Genomic DNA, 15,989 nt, shown 5'->3' on the forward strand with positions numbered 1-15,989 from the left:
TGCCCACTGTACACCTTCCTTTGTCAGCTTTGTACCTTTTGGGGGGATGTGGGGAAAGGGGGTACATTTAAAGTAATCTGAGACGTGGTCCAGAACGCAAGTTATTTTTCCAGAAGTCTTTCCTTATCAAATAACCAGCACACACTCCTATATGAATTCTACTGCTCATGGGAAGAAAACCCACAACAGCTTATAATATTAATAAAAAAAGAGGGCATGTGTGCAGTGCTGGTTCTCTCCTGCCGTTGCCGATTCATCTTTGGAACTCACCTTTTCCACAGAGCTTTGGCCTCAGCCTCTTAAATCCTCCCCTTCGGCCGTAGTAATCAAGCTTACCATTTGCAATCTTTGCATTTCCTTACATTCGCCCTTTGCTCTTCCATTTCTCTCTCACCTGTGTTGTCGCTCCCACAGTCCAAATTTAGATTTCTGAGCTCTATGGATTTAGAGACCTGCCTCCTTTTCTGCTTATGAATTTCTAAAAGCAGTCCCACGTACATAGGTAAAGAACTCCTGGCAGATGGCCAACCAGCATCTATTTAAAAAATCTCAAGTGAAAACTTCCATTCATCAGAATAAATGATAGCTTGTACTACAGTCATCAGCTAGACGTGTATAGATATTCCTTTAACCTTGGTAGTGGAGTCAGGCGTGGGATTCCAAAGAGATCATTAGATGGTGGGTTTTTACTGTTTCAACAAACTTTAACTAACTTAAGGCCATTCAAAAAGACTGCAGGAGTTACAGGCCAAAGACTCATTCATATAAGTGGGTCTCTTCCCCCCCCCCCCCCCGAAAGAAAGCAGCCCACTAGTCCCCAAAAGCATGACTCTTTTAGCTTCTTGATTCTGGCCTATAGCAGCTGGGCTTCCAGGATAGGACTCTGTCTTCTCCATATATAAAATGGGGTAGCCAGATTTTCTCAACTCCACTTCTGTGCAGGAGCAACAAACCGTCATCTCTGGCTCAGATTATGTCTGAACTGGGGATTGTGCCCCACCCCCCCACTCCAAACAAACCACCACTTCTAGCCATGGTGCTCTTTGGTCCGTAATGCAAAGCCAGAGACGATGCTCTGTTTCTCCAGGGTGCAAGCAGAGAGGAGCATAGCTCACAAGATCAGTGTGTATACAGTGAACCATTAACTAGGGCTTACTGTGATGTGCAAAGGAGGCCAATATGAAAACTCTCTGCCTATGCCCCTGGAGACCACTGCCAACCACTGTCTACTGGACTAGATAGACAAATGAACCGTATATGTCAAGATTCTTAAAATGCTACCTTGCCCTCTGCTGGGCAAGTTCTCTCTCCAGTGGGAATCAGAACAGTTCCCTGTCATCAGATATAAGAGGTGAGGGCTTTTGAAAGAGACTATCCCAGGAATCAAGTTAAGGTGTTCTGAGAGGCTTCAGTCATTGAAATAATTTAGGTGCACCCAACTAGTCCAGGCCTTTGCTTTGTAGTCTATGTAACATAAAAACTGATCTACCTGCAACATGGATGTTTGCCCATGATTGCACAGGATATGCTGTGAAAATAGGGCTTCAAATACACCATATTTTTTGGGGAAATCCATTAAAGAAAGAGAATATTGTGGTTAGCAAGCTGATAATGCCTTTTTTGACATGGCAGCCGTTGTTCTGACTTCAGACAGCTCCTGTCACTGTATGAATATTGGACGATTTTGTTTAGAGATGTTTAAAGAGGGTTTGGCAAAGTGGCATTTGTATGATAACACTAGCAGTGGAATTGTGAGGTATATGTTTTCCATGCTCGTGCAACAAATGTTGAGTTGCAGAAGCAGAGAGGTGGTTTGCACATGACACTGAAGCAAACCATGGCTTCGTGCTATATAACACACAAATATGAGGGCTTCCCAGAGATGAGATTGCAGCCACCACACTCCTTCCCCAGTCCTCCTGCTGTGAGCTAAGTCACATAACACTAAATGAGTCTCAGGATTAGCACAGATGGATTGCAGCTGCTTTGTTTCTCCTGTGAGCCTGATCCTTCCGAATTCAGATTCTTTGTTGGCCTCCTGGACAAACCACAAGCTGTAAGCCCTAGAACAAGTCTTGGCAACTACTCATGGCTTGGAGCATGACAAACCCACTAGCCCAGGTTCAGACAACACACTAAGCCAAACCACGGCTTTCCTGATGGCAGTACAGGACCAGAGGAGGAACCTGTACATCTGCAGTAAGCCATAGTTTTATGTGCGAAACAGCTTATTATGTCGATTGAAAATTCTGTGAGTGGAGCTCCAAGATTTTACTTGCATCTTCTCCCTGCATCCTTAAAAATCTGTGCTGGTGGGTTGTGGAACTTTCGTAAACAGCATAGGATGCGCTGCAAGGAAGAAGGGAAAACCAGCACACACACAAATATCCCTTACCCCTAACTTCCCATTCCACTGCATTGAGCCCCTTCCGCAAACAAAAGGGTGCATTTCATTCATGAAAAGGCACGTTTGGATCCAGCCTGCTATGTTTGGGGGATACTGCTGTCAATTTGCCTGTTTGCTTCACATGATCGCGCACAGGAAGACCACATGCTTGTCTGTGTGTTTTTTAAACATCCAAATTAGATTAACTCGTGGAATTTTCCGCCCTTAGGAAATAAAGTAGCAGTTGTTTTGTGGCATTTGTATAAAAAGAGGGGAACAACTTAAAATCATCTTAAAGGCTGTGCCTTGTTTACTAAGTAAAAGGAATACATTGCTTAACTCTGTCACATTTAGCATTATCACAACAATGCAAAAAGGTATTGTGACATTGCTTTTTTTTAATTGAAAAAGGTTTTCTTCCACAAACAATAAAACATCTAGTTGAATCATTTAAAAGCATTTTATATAATGTCCGAGGCCTATCTAATTTTGTGAGCGTTACAAATTCTGTATAATTATATCACACACTTAAAATCATTTTTGAACTATAGTGTTGATGTTTAGTATAGCGGTGATAGCAAGGGGTCCAGACATTATATAAAATGACACTTAAAAAAACCAAAAACCTAATACAATGTCTTCATTCATTTGAAACTAACTAATTAGGTGTATTGTTAAAAGAGTAGTATTTGGTTTCCACGTTTTAATTTAGCATTAGCCTGTGTTCCCTGCTTTTCCACACATGGATGGCTCCATTGTGCAGCTGGGTGTGTGAAAGTTATTGGAGAAAAGGAAGTCTCTGGGTAACATTTCTCCAGCGCTGCCCTGATTTCTATTTCCCCTGTAGCGTAGATGAGAAACAGCTGTCTTTTGTTTAAAAAGCTGTTTTGTAAAACGTCTGAATCTTGAGGTGTAGAGTTGAGGTCACCATTCAACAGGTGCTTAGACGCAAGTGGGGAAGAAAGAGGGAAAGACTAGGCTAGCTGCATGTGTCTCTTGAAATATATTCTTCTTTTCCTTAAGAATAAGGCATCCAGCCTACCCCATTTCACTGTTTATTTTGACTCTGTGGGTTGCGCTGGCAGGGCCATTACATACAGCTAAACGCTAATATTCCTAATCCCGTAGCTTTTGGATCTTGAGCGCCTCCAAATTCAGCCAGTATGTAAAATGAATAATCATCTCCGTAGGAAGGAAATCATTGCTGACTTTATTTCATTGGCAGTGCCGATTGCTGCTCCCCATGCTTCGCTCGATTCACATTTTAAAGCACCGCAGTCTCCTTTCCACCTTGTGGGTTAAACAAAGAATGCCAAATCAGCCAATTTAGGTGCTTAGGGAGAAGAGTAAGTGTGTGATTGCGGCGGGAGAAAGAGGGAGCAGTCCCCATAAGGTAGCCTCCCAAAGGGCAAGAAGATGTATTAAAACGCTGCAAAAGTGTATGTGTTAGCCGCCTATAGGCACAAAGGAACTGCATCCCCTCCCGTGGATTATTAACATCTGTTTGTCCAGTAGGGGATGGAGCTTAGCATTGTTGTTTTTGCATCTCTAGAAGAAAATTAGTTTGAGAAGTTGGCTCTTCCCATTGAGTGGACATGTGAAGCCAAATAAAACTTCCTTTTGTGCGGAGCTCATGGGCCCGAGTTGAGCAGTGTCGCAATTCTTTCAATAATAATGACAATAATACTGGATTATCCAACCCCGCCAACCCCGTTTTAAAAAAAAGAACAGAACAGGAAGAGCATAGGAAAATGTGTGGAGTGTTGCCATATTGTCTTCTCTTACTGTATGCAGAAACATGCATAACTCCCACTCCCCTTGTTTATAGCTGGTTGCTCCCTCTACTTAAGACGTGGCGCTGCACCTCTCTCTTTCGCTCTCTCTCTCTTTTGAAAGCCAAACTTCTGCTTTGCCACTTTTGGTTACGTTTAAATGGATTTTGCATATGACGACCACTTGCAGAATGCCTTTTTCATAAGCTGTTTGGAAAGCTGCTTATTACTCTGTGGTGCTTTTCTGTATTAAAAAGAAAACTCTTAAACTTTTGCTATTTTTTCTTGATTTAATGCTGCTCATACTGATTCTCTCTTCCCCCCCCCCCCGGGGTTACTATGAAATCCTTTCTTTTGCTTTTGATCTTATTTATAGCTAAGCCACCAGTCATATGGAAACTATTATTGTATAGCATGGAGATGAAAGACTTTGAGCACAGTTAAATAAGAGTGAATAATTCGGACCAATAACATGCACACACAGTGTGAGAACCCGATTCTGTTGGAAGTGTCCTTCGTCATTCCCTTTTTCCTTAGCCATGGAAGTTTATAAGAGCTGTGCACAAACCTGCTTTCCATCCAGCTTATACATTTTGACAGTGTTGGGCTCATGTTAACACACATCACCTTGTGGACTGCTTGCCATCATCTCTCCCCCCCCCCCCTTTTTCGTTAACACTTCTAATTGGATTCTTTTTTTAAATGGTCATCATTTAAAACATATTAAATAGGGTGTGCATAAGGACCTGCCATTATTTTATTTGGTTGGCTGTATTCTTCCAAACGTGCATTAGTCAGGAGCGGCTTTGGCAATACAGCTTTATATGCTTGACAATCTCTATCTTCATTGTTTGCAGGTGCCCAGTTTTTCTTACGAAAAAGAGGCTGACCAGGATTGGTTTTCTGAAGTGTCTCACCTCAGTTATAGCATACAATATAGAGGGCGCTCCTTTATACTGCCAGGCCATTGATCTATCTGGCTCAATAATGCGTCCCCTGATTGGTAGTGGCTGCCCAATAGTTCAGGCAAAAAATCTTTTCCAGTCCTGCGACAATCAAGTCTTTTAACCGTTTCACACATTTTCACTATTAACCTAGACTAAAACATATTTAAAAACTTAGCAAAGTAATGCATTTTCTGAGGAACAACTTTTGTTGTTGTTTAGTCGTGTCCAACTCTTCGTGACCCCATGGACCATAGCACGCCAGGCACTCCTGTCTTGCACTGCCTCCCACACTTTGGTCAAACTCATGTTCGTAGCTTCGAGAACACTGTCCAACCATCTCGTCCTCTGTCGTCCCCGTCTCCTAGTGCCCCCAATCTTTCCCAACATCAGGGTCTTTTCCAAGGATTCTTCTCTTCTCATGAGGTGGCCAAAGTATTGGAGCCTCAGCTTCACGATCTGTCCTTCCAGTGAGCACTCAGGGCTGATTTCCTTCAGAATGGATAGGTTTGATCTTCTTGCAGTCCATGGGACTCTCAAGAGTCTCCTCCAGCACCATAATTGAAAAGCATCAATTCTTCGGCGATCAGCCTTCTTTATGGTCCAGCTCTCACTTCCATACATCACTACTGGGAAAACCATAGCTTTAACTATACGGACCTTTGTAGGCAAGGTGATGTCTCTGCTTTTTAAGATGCTGTCTAAGTTTGTCATTGCTTTTCTCCCAAGAAGCAGGCGTCTTTTAATTTCATGACTGCTGTCACCATCTGCAGTGATCAAGGAGCCCAAGAAAGTAAAATCTCTCACTGCCTCCATTTCTTTCCCTTCTATTTGCGAGGAACAACTAGTGGTGCAGTTTTTCGATTTTTAAGCAATTTGCTTGAGTTGGGAGAGCAGCCCAATGGCCCATCTAGTTTAGCATCCTGTACTCACAGTAGCCATTCAGATCCCTATAGGGAGCCAAACTGTGCTCTATACACTTGTAATTCCTACCAAATGGCATTCAGAGGCACACTGCCTCTGAATTTCATATATATTTTCATATATAATTATGATTCCCACCTTGAACACATCAAGGCTATGCTATACATCAAAGCAATATTGGCAATCTGTTCACATGATTATGAATGTACGAGACCCACTCTGAATTCTAGATTACTAAAAGTGCAACAAAATTTTGATTCGGGTCAAGGTGTTGTGTGGCACTCAGTAGTGGGAGATTTGTTTATCCATTGATCTGGTCTGCAATTTACCTGGGTGTAGGGATCTGGGAGAAATTCATTTCAGTTTTATAGGCCAGGCACATCCAACTCCCAAGAGACTGCAATCTACTCCCAGTATAAAAAAACTGGAGGGGGGGGGAGAAGCCAAAGTTGCTGAGCTTTTTTTTGGGGGGGGGAATTAAATCACTCACCAAAAACAACAGCAGATGCAGCGATAAAGCCTACTTCCGTATCACAACTCGTTGGCAACAGACAAAAAAGACAGCCCATTAGACGCAATGAAGGAACACAGCAAGGGCAGCAGGGGGCGGAGACTTTCAATCCATTGTTATTTTCTTCCAGCGATCGATAGGGATACCGCGATCAACCATGATCGACAGCGATCATTTGGTCGATAGTGGTCGACCAGTTGGACATCACTGTTATAGGCAATCCTACTTAATTCTCACTTCCTGAAACAGTATGAGAACCAAAACACATCAATTTTTCAAAATTCACAGTTCTCCGAATTTTGCAGTGAAGTTCTCCAGCCAAGTAATGTGTACAGAAATGTGTAAGCTAGGGCAGTGGCTGATGAAATGTACATGCAGGGCCGTCTTAAGCCCATCCAGCGCCCTGGCGCTAGGTCCCTCCAGCGCCCCCCTCCAGAGCCTCTCCAAGGGCCCAGGAGTGCCAAGCGGACCACGGCAGCAGCGGGAGGCCACCTCCGAGGACTCCGCGCTGCGCCTCCTTCTCATTTCCCCAGCCCTGGGTTCCGCTCAGTCAAGCTTCGCCGCCAGCGCGCGCACCGCGGGACCAGCAATAGCTGCTTGGGCGCTGTGCGTGCGCTGGTGGCGAAGCTCGACTGAGCAGAACCCAGCACTGGGGAAACGAGAAGGAGGCGCAGCGCGGAGTCCTCGGAGAAGGAGCGCAGTCCTGGCCAGATCGCCAGAACCCTGCGCTCACTTGGCGCCCTTCCAGCGCCCTCCGGCGCCGTGGTTCTCCACACCACTAGCCTCTATGGCTAGGACGGGCCTGTGTACATGCAGATGAAAATAACCTACAAAATACTACTTTTTAAGGGGAAATTGCTTTGCAAACACGTGTATTAGGAGAAATTCGTGAATTTTCATGAGGACATTGTAGTTGTTGAAAACAACAGCCACAAACTGATGTGGAAATGTGGAGGACTGAATTAAAATTGGTAAATATATGAGCCATTGAGAGAAACTGAAATTTACAGATATGCTCATCCTTACCTGGGAGTAAACCCCATTCAGTTCAATAGCACTTGCTTCTGGTTAGGACTGCAGTGTTAAGACACGGGGGGGGGGGGGGAGAGATGCAGTGTGCACACACACCCTTCCCCCCCCCCCCCGATGTTTGTCGTTGAGAATTCCAAAGCTGTGAAGATACACCAATTTCTCCCATTTGCTTTCTTTTGAGAACTGGTTTCAATTTTCTTTAAAGTAATTATACCTCAAAAGTAAGAAAACTTTTGAAGTTCTGCCCCTCAGTATGAAAAGAGTTAACTGTAAGCAACAGCAGGGGTATACTTCTCATAACTTCATAAGAAACCTTCCTCCATTGTTTTAATTTTTTGCAGCTTTTATCTGCTGCCCACAATTCACAAACTTCAGAGTGCCCATCTGTGTGCAATAAAAGTTAACATTTGGATGAGTGTTTCTTACCACTTTTAAAGATGCGCTTTTAGGGCTAAATGGTGTGTTTCCCCCCCACGTTAGAGCAAATACATTTTGCCTTCCTTTGATATGACAGATACTGGCAGGGTAATTGAAACTGGAATTTAACACTCTGAGCCTGTCAGGTATAATTGATATTTCACGGGGAGATTACGATTCAAAAACACCAAAACAGTTTTCTGTGTCGATGGGTGTCTGATTACAGTGAGAATACATCAACTTTTCTTTCCGTGTTTACTGGGTGGGGGTGGGTGGGAGGGGATGATCTCATCTATCAAATATGTATACTTAACAGTTTAATGTGAATGAGGTTTTTGTGCCTGCTTGTACAGATGTAGCCGTGTACAGAGCCATGTGTACTCTGTTGTTGTTTAGTCGTTTAGTCGTGTCCGACTCTTCGTGACCCCATGGACCATAGCACGCCAGGCACTCCTGTCTTGCACTGCCTCCCGCAGTTTGGTCAAACTCATGTTCGTAGCTTCGAGAACACTGTCCAACCATCTTGTCCTCTGACGTCCCCTTCTCCTAGTGCCCTCAATCTTTCCCAACATCAGGGTCTTTTCCAAGGATTCTTCTCTTCTCATGAGGTGGCCAAAGTATTGGAGCCTCAGCTTCACGATCTGTCCTTCCAGGGAGCACTCAGGGCTGATTTCCTTCAGAATGGATAGGTTTGATCTTCTTGCAGTCCATGGGACTCTCAAGAGTCTCCTCCAGCACCATAATTCACCATAATGTACACCATAGAGTACACCATAGAGTACACCATAATGTGTACTCTAGGCAAGTAGAAAATCCACATTCAGGGAGGTAGCCAGTGGGTGTGCCAAGAAACCACAATCTAGAGAAAGTTTTCCTGCCTAAATTGAAATATTGCTGCTCAGGTCCCAATGATGGCAATAGAAGTTAAGCGTGCATATGTATCTCTTGATTTCACAGCGATTCTGCCATCAGATTAAATTATATACACCTTGTCGGTTTTAGTTTATTTTGCTCTGGATCTAGCATTCAGGTTACCATAAAACAAGGAAATGCTTTCGAGGTAGTGGAAGAAAAGAGGGAAGGTTGAGGCTTCAGGGCTGTCAGATTCTTGCCTGGGGTAGTTCCATTAAATATACCAAGCCTCTGGGCAAAGCTCCAGTTGTTTTACCTCACACTCCAATCCTGCACCTGTCCTTTCACTCGTCACCTCGTCCTCTAGCCTGCTGTCCATAGCAGTTGCAGGCTAGGCAATAGAACTGGTGGAGAATCTGGGTAGGAAGCACAGTGGCTGCAGCCTCACCCAGAGCTTTCAGGGATGGGGAATCAGTGGTTCTCCAGATGTTGCTGTGCTCCAGCTCCCATCAGACTCAGTCAGAATGGCCAATCCTATGGTCAGGGATGATTATGTGAGCTGTAGGCCAGCAACATATGGAGGCCAACAGGTTCCCCATTCCTTGTTTAAAGGGAGAAGTATTGTTTCCTGTTCAGGGCACGGCAACCTAGATGGAGGCCAGAAATAAGGAACCATTAGAGAGCATCAAAGTGTGCTGCCGCTTCATCACTAGAACTCTCCATATGTGTACAATATCATCAAAAACCTGAAAATGAGAAAACAACAAGAACAGAATGGCTCATTTGGTTCATTGGTAGGTTACTGAAACTGAACCTATTTATAATGCACCGTTTTGCTCCAAATATCAGGCCAGTGAACACAAAGAATATACAGTGTGGGGGGGGGGGGAGTATTTGATCCCCTGCTAAATTTGCCCATTTGCTCTCAGACGAAGAAATGACCAGTCCATAATTTTAATGGTAGGTTTATTGTAGCTGTGAGAGACAGAATAACAACAAGAAACCCCCCCAGAAACCCAGAAGACAAAAGTCAGAGATTGATGTGCATTATAATGAGTGAAATAAGTATTTGATCCCCTATCAACCAGCCAGATGTCAGGCTACCTGGTATCTTCACAGTATGTGATGAACTGAGATTAGAAGCACCTGCTGCAAGGGAGAGGTCGTACCTGTAATCCCAGCTCGTTACAGTACCTGTACAAAAGACAGCTGTCGACAGAAGCAATCAATCCAGCAGATTCCAAAGTAGCCACAATGACCAAAACCAAAGAGCTGTCCAAGGATGTCAAGGACAAGATTGTAGACCTGCACAAGGCTGGACTGGGCCACATGACTATTGCCAAGCAGCTTGGTGAGAAGGTGACAACAGTTGGTGCAATAATTCACAAATGGAAGAAACACACAATAACTGTCAACTTCCCTTGGTATGGGGCTCCATGCAAGATCTCATCTCATGGCATTGCAGTGATAATGAGAGCAGTGATGAAGCAGCCCAGAACTACACAGGGGGAATTTGTCAATGATCTCAGGGCAGCTGGGACCATAGTCACCATGAAAACAGTTGGTAACACACTACGCTGTGGAGGACTGAAATACTGCAGAGTCCGCAAGGTTGCCTTGCTCAGGACAGCACATGTACAGGCCCATCTGCAGTTCGTGAATGCACATCTGAATGACCCAAAGGAGAACTAGGTAAAAGTGTTGTGGTCAGATGAGACCAAAATCGAGCTCTTCGGCATCAACTCAACTCGCCATGTTTGGAGGAGGAGGAATGCTGCCTACGACCCCAAGAACATCATCCCCACTGTCAAACATGGAGGGGGACATATACTTTCGGGGTGTGTGTGTGTTTCTGCTAAGGGGACAGGACACCCTCAGCAAATTGAAGGGACGATGGACAGGACCATGTATCATCAAATCTTGGGTGAGCACCTCCTTCCCTCAGCCAGGGCATTGAAAATGGGTCAAGGATGGGTATTCCAGCATGACAATGACCCAAAACACACGGCCAAGGCAACAAAGGAGGGCTCAAGAAGAAGCACATTAAGGTCCTGGAGTGGCCTAGCCAGTCTCCAGACCTTAATCCCATCAAAAATCTGTGGAGGGAGCTGAAGGTTCGAGTAGCTACACATCAGCCTCGAAATCTTACTGACTTGGAGAGGATCTGCAAAGAGGAGTGGGGCAAAATACCTCCTGAGATGTGTGCAAACCTGGTGGCCACCTACAAGAAACGTCTGACCTCTGTAATTGCCAACAAGGGTTTTGCCACCAAGTACTTTTGCAAAGGGATCAAATACTTATTTCACTCATAATGTACATCTCTGACTTTTGTCTTCTGGGTTTCTGGGGGTTTTCCTGTTGTTATTCTGTCTCTTGCAGCTACAATAAACCTACCATTAAAATTATGGATTGGTCATTTCTTCATCAGTGGGCAAATGGGCAGATTTAGCAGGGGATCAAATACTTTTTTCCCTTACTGTACAAAACAGTGGTTTTATGAACCTTACTGGGAAGACTTCAGTGTCATTCTATGAATGTGCACTTAAAATTAAGAAACGCAGCCAACTGGTTCTGTTGAGAAAATCAATGATGTTTTTAGCAAGCACTTAGACAACATTACTGTTGGCCCTTGCATTAATTCAGAAGGGAATTGATTCCATAGTTTTGATTCTAGCTTGGAGATTGCAAATAAGTCAGAAGGATGTCTTAGGATACTTCTGATCCCTGCAAGGACATGTTTACCTGAGAATGAGGTAGATGAGGAAGAACCATAGAATAATAATCAGAGAAGTGCTCAGTCATAGAGCAGACACTTGACATGCAGGAAGTCCCAGCATCATCAGCACCAAAATGTTCTTGGGTAGGAGGGCATGGAAGGACCTTTGCCTGAGAGCCTGGAAAGCTGCTGCCAGTCTGAGTAGCTAATTCTAGTCTGGATGGACCACTGGTCTGACGTTGCATGAAGCAGCTTGCTATATTTGCACCTAGACGAAGAAGGGTTACGAAACCAGAGTGGGATTGAATGAATCCTTTTACACCAGCTGGCCTTGCCATAATTCTGTTGCCATCACTGGAATTTCACCAGGAATAAATTGGGCTCTTAAGGTCTGGAAGCCCTCAAGGTCTGCTACAAGCAGCTTGACAATGCCCAGGCCGACCTTCTGGACCGCACTCAAATTGCATAGAAACGGAGCAATCAGTGCTTCGCAGAATATTCACATTTGTGCTTTGAACCAGTAGCTGAATAAGGTCTTCCTCTCATTCTGTGGCTTCTTGGCTACATATTCTCACCACGTGGTTCAGGGGAGGGAAATGCCACTTGAAAATGTCTCAGTGAGTGTCCTATCTTTCTCCATTGTTGTACTGAATAATACTTCCCTTTCTACCTCATTTGTTCACAATAAGTACAGGACAAATGATTGAGGTTGCGTGTGTGTGCGCTGAGGATGAGGAATGTTTGATTTTTTTTAAATTAGTTTTTCAGTCTCTATGATTCTTTTCTATCCTGTGCCACACAGAAATTTGATTTTTGCTCCTGTTCAAAGCATTGTTTGGGGTGGCACTGCATTCCAGCTGCAATAGACAGTGACCAACAGACAGCTTGTTCTGCCTGAATATTCACACACCTTTGTCCTTTTGAGCATTACTTGGCTAAGGGTTCTATAGTCTTAGGATTCAGTAGAATTCAGACATACCAAATTCTGGCCGGAGCAAATGCTTACCTGTGCTCAGTATTCATCCATGGTCTTGGACATCAGTGGAGCATGGATTTGTCCCAATATTGCATCTCTTAAAATGTGCTTATTCATTTTAGCCTAACGTTGTACAGCTGTTTCTTCATACAAACTTGCCAGCTCTCCATGCTGCTTCTTGCCACAAATTTGGTTGCTCTTAAAGTGCAAGATCTCCCTTTCTCATTTATTCAGAAGCTACAGTCCATTTGTACATGCACAAGAACATGCACCTGAACTTTTCTTTGGTGGAAATCCAGTGTAAATTGTTCTTGTATATGACAGCTGGAAATCATAGCATCATAGAATTGTAGAGTTCAGCATCCAGAAGTGACATTCTCAGTTGTTTATGCCCAAATTTTGTACATGGTTTAGTAGGGGTTTTTAATATGGTGGAGATCTTTCAAAATATATTAACACTGGCCAGGAAAGATCTGCTCCATTGTTATGGTAATATGTGCGCCTTCTCTCTCTCTCTCTCTCCCTCTCTCTCTCATTACATGATAGATCCAGATGAAATCATTATGACTCTTAAATTAACTCCACCCAAGAATGAAAACAGATAATTGCTTTCAGTGCCTGAACTACATTTGTCCACGGGAAAAAAACAGTAGTCGGCTACAGTTGTTATTTCTCATACCAATCCCAAGGCAATAGGACTCTGTTAAATCTTTGAGATTTGTTAAAAATCCTTCACTTTGCCATTTATTTCAAAGCCTCTTTAAAACCCTAGTCAGCAATCGATTTTTCTGAAGGGCCAGTCTAAGGAATTAAGAGAGTTGTTATTCCTTCAGCCCCCATTCCCTAAATAGGTGTGCTAGCAAGTTTTGTTGTGTCAGCGACATTTCCTCTAGGTTGGCAACTAAGGGGTCAGGCAACACTCTCTAAGGGCAGGATTTGGCCCAGCAACTTCTGCTTTTTCATTGCCCTCTTGTAACAATTGTAGAATCTCAACTTTGGACTCCATTCTAGGCTCTACAGTGCCTTCTTGCTTTTTTTATACTTGTCTTTCAACATTCTAGAGTTTCTTTTTAGAACTTGACTCTTGGATCCAGTTGTGGATTATTGCATCTAACTCCTGTTTGTGGAAGTCCTCCTCCCAGATAAGAGGGCCATTACCTTGAAATTAATAATAATTTTAAAATGCAATCAACGGAGAATTGTCATTTATAGTCACTGTGGATTAGCAGCGTTATGTCTAGTATGCCATGATTTTGCCTTTTCTTCTTCTTGGCCTTGGCAGAATTCTTTTTAATCTTATCTTTCATTCTTGCTTTCCTGGTAACAATTAGGCTATATTGTCTCGTAGGCGTGATTAGAAACATTCCTTGGTTTCCTTAATCTCTGCAACTTCTGATCAGTGAATGATACCATTAGAGAATCGAAATACCATATTGTGTGGGCCCCCAGGGTTCCGATACAGTAAGATGAAACCATGCCTGACTGAAAAGGAATGTCTGGAATAAGAGCAATTGCATTTCAAGGTGTAAACCATTCTAAGTATGCTTTGGACTTCAAAGGTATCATAATAAATTTGAGACTATCTCCTTCTCACTTAATTTCAACATGTCATAGCTTCTTTTTGTGCTATTACCACCTTTTTGAGATTCCTGATCTTGCAAGGTGACCTGTTCAGTCGTTCTCCAACCTTACATGCTTATCACTTGAGGGGTGAACCTTACCCATTCCCACATGTCCCCTTCACCATCTCTCCGGTGCCCCACATGTTGGGGGCTGGACATCTGCAACAGAAAGCCTGCTACAGCCAATTAACCTCCCCACTTGGTGTGGAGCCTCAAACACGAGGAGGGGGGCTGATGGAGTGGGGATGTATGGAAGGGGAGGGGACAGTGGACTCACCCCTGCTCTCCCCGTCACACAGTGGTAATTGCATGGAGGAAGAACAGCTGCACAGCAATATGTAATCTTCATTATCTCATCTTCACGGTGCAATGGGCATTCCTTCAAAGGATTCTGTGGCCCTGTTCCTCTGGCCCGTGGCTCTCCCACCATGGTGCATCCAGTGGCCGCCATGTCCCCAAGGAACTGCAGATTTCAAATGTATCAGGTGGAAGAGCAGCAGTTGCATTCCTGCTACCCTCAGAGGGATTTTTTAAACCCCTTTTGTCTTCTTTCTCTACGTGCTATTCCCAGACCTTTCCCCCAATCCCTTATAGATATACTTAAGGTTACCAGCTTTGCTTTCTCTGCTCTGCCTCCACGGTCAGAGGCAGTAATGCTTTCTGAATACGAGTTGCTGGAAACCACTGTAGGGGAGAGCGCTCTTGTGCTTAGGTCAGGCTTCCTCTAACTCGGCCCTCCAGATGTTTTTGGCCTACAACTCCCATGATCCCTAGCTAGCAGGACCAGTGGTCAGGGATGATGGGAATTGCAGTCTCAAAACATCTGGAGGGCCGAGTTTGAGGAAGCCTGGCTTAGGTCCTGCTTGCGGGCTTTGCATGTGAGTCTGGTTGTCGCCACAGTGTGGGCAGAATGCTGGACTAGATGGGCAATTGGCCTGATCCAGCAGGCTCTTCTTAATGTTTTTTCCACCTATGTTCCTTTCCCCTTGCTCCCTCTTCCCCCTGGGATGTCCCTCCACCTGACATCAAGCAACTCCTTAGCAGGCATCTCTTCACCCTAGCTTTTCTAGCAGGCCCTGTTTTTTCAGTTTTCCCTTCATTCCCTTTCCTCCGTAATAGGTCTATACCGGCTGAATGCCTGAAGGCAGGCCCTTGTCTTGTTCTCTTACATTTGTACAGGACCTTAATAGTTTCAGGTACATTGTTGTAGACAGCAAGAGCAGCAGCAGAAGTGGTACATAAATAAGACTCCTAGTCAATCTGATTAGGCAACCATTTCGTATGTTTCCTTGCACACTTAGAATAGCAAGGCTGTGTTGTGTCCTTGTGTATCTTTTTCTTTACTTAAACCCGAAACAGATTTAACCTACAGGCACACTGAACAACAGTGTGGCGTGCGAAAATTTTCTCTCCATTAATCTAGCTCCATCCATTAATGCCAATAGCGCCATTATGCTGACACCATCATGCCTACAATGATGGCATTACTGGTGTGGTTAATAAAACCTTTATTGCTATATTATCCAGAGTCATTGCGTTGGCAAAGAAAACTGCCCCTTTTGGAGCTAAAATTCTGTGGTTAATGACATAACAGTGAAGATTAATTTAGAGTGGGGCCTGGGCTTCTAGTTTTTGGAAAGCCAGGTGATATATATATATATATATATATATATATATATATATATATATATATATATATGTTTTCTCCAAACTGGTGGGGGTGGGGAAAATGTCAGATAACTTCAGTGGCTCCCACTGTCAGAGGCTTAGCTGGCATTATGAAAGTGGGGAGGGGGAGGACAGGGAGGGGTGGGGAATGGCAGGACCGAGAATCTTA

At 44.0% G+C, this 15,989-nt stretch overlaps 1 protein-coding gene across 18 annotated transcripts in view; it reads left to right on the forward strand.

Moving 5' to 3' along the window:
- Nucleotides 1–15,989, forward strand: part of TCF4 (transcription factor 4) — a 364,743-nt gene that overhangs the window by 332,082 nt on the left and 16,672 nt on the right. The window lies entirely within an intron of this gene.

The sequence above is a fragment of the Zootoca vivipara genome, chromosome 11 (assembly GCF_963506605.1).
Source record: "Zootoca vivipara chromosome 11, rZooViv1.1, whole genome shotgun sequence".
Taxonomy (NCBI): Eukaryota; Metazoa; Chordata; class Lepidosauria; order Squamata; family Lacertidae; genus Zootoca; species Zootoca vivipara.